This window comes from Anneissia japonica, unplaced genomic scaffold, assembly GCF_011630105.1.
Source record: "Anneissia japonica isolate Jap-2015-1 unplaced genomic scaffold, ASM1163010v1 scaffold287893_len360957_cov134, whole genome shotgun sequence".
Classification (NCBI taxonomy): Eukaryota; Metazoa; Echinodermata; class Crinoidea; order Comatulida; family Comatulidae; genus Anneissia; species Anneissia japonica.
In genome coordinates, this window is record NW_022717951.1 from 253,926 (window position 1) to 255,687 (window position 1,762).

Genomic DNA, 1,762 nt, shown 5'->3' on the forward strand with positions numbered 1-1,762 from the left:
ACTTTATCATATCAGAATCATTGTAGACAAACATAATTGTAAAGTGAAAACTAGGAAAAAGTGGCCCGTAAATTTTTATTCTGTCCCATTTGTTTGAAATTTCTTATATACCTGTAATTAAAGCAACTCATACTTTGCACTTTAGACAAATTATTAAGTGCTACTGAAATGTTGTATACGGATATTTCACTGAAATGCATTTCACTATATTCAATCTCGAATTCAATAGAATCGCTCACCCTATCGGCCACAGTTCTAGAAAGGTTCAACCTGGTTAAACTTTTACGATTGCGTTGCAGACGAATCGGAGTGTCTTCCCGATTGCGTCAGGGCAGCTAGCAATGCATCCTGATTCGTCTGCAACGCAATCGGCAAAGTTGACCCAGGTTCAACTTTCCCGTCGACTGTTGGCGACTGTCGCCGATAACCGCCGATACGGTGAGCGATTTTATGGAAACCGAGCTTAACTTGGGATGTCGGAATAGGAGACACAAAAAAAAAATATTTGATTTCATGAAGGCTAACTTTCACAATGATATCAAACCATTCCACCAAAAAATGTTTATAGAAAGATTTTTTTATATAAAAAACTTTTTTATGGAACCTCGCACAATCGCTGGGGTTATCTCTCCCTATTAAAATAAGTAAATCCAAGCTGACACACGGTTGTATGTCCCTTTGCTGACTAGTCAATCCGACTCGCAGACGACGTGACTTCGCGTCTGCCGGTGGTACTCGTGTGATCATCCGTACCCTGTTCGCGTTGGTTTTCCATATCTGCCGCATCGGCGACGATCGTCGATGTATTGTGTCGTAGATGCGAAATGTGTCAGCACATTCATCTGTGTTTTCTTATTGCTCTTTTGCATGGCTAGGAAACAGTTGTATATAATTATTAATATATTAAAAATATACATCATCATCGTCGCCCACAATTACCTTGCAAAGAGCTGCAGAAGGCAATTATTTACAAAAATAATTATAAAACTATACATATTTTTATTCTATTCAAAAGAAAAACATTGTGAGCGTGACTAATAGCCAATGAAGATACAAAAAAGAACTACTATGGGCTGGATATTAATCTTTTGTGAAACACAACCTAAGGTGGACTACTTTTTTCAAGGCAATGATCCAGTGGGTGGTTGGATGCTTTAGATTATGAGGCAATCAACATTGACATAATTGTGTATAAACTATACATTATGTTTTTTCAAGAAAGTATAATACATACTACAAGTATTGAAATGCATGCCATCGTGTTGGGATCGATATATCGACATTAATTATGTCATCATCATTTGATGATGACATAATTAATGTCGAAATATTAAATCCCAACACGATGGCGTGCATTTCAATACTTGGAGTATGTATTATATTTTCTTATTTGAGATTAATCAGTGGACCTTTCGGTTTTTATGTTTTTTTCTTTACATGGTTTGGCTGATTGTATTTAGAATTGGAAGTAAAATTGGAAGATAAAGTAGGTACATATAAGTGTGATAAAGATACGGGACTCCAATACTATGCAAACTTTACTTTTAAGTCGCTTGGGTACCGCCGTCGCTTCGCTTGTTGAAAAAATATTGGTCCGATTGAAGGGTGTAGTTTATTTTATATTATGGAAGGCCACGTTCATTATTTTTTTAAATCACACGTATTTATAGTTATCGAAGATTTGTAGGATTACAAATATATTGTTTCATTTTAGTAATCATAATGTATTAAAATATATTGTGATACTGTAAACATTTATTGA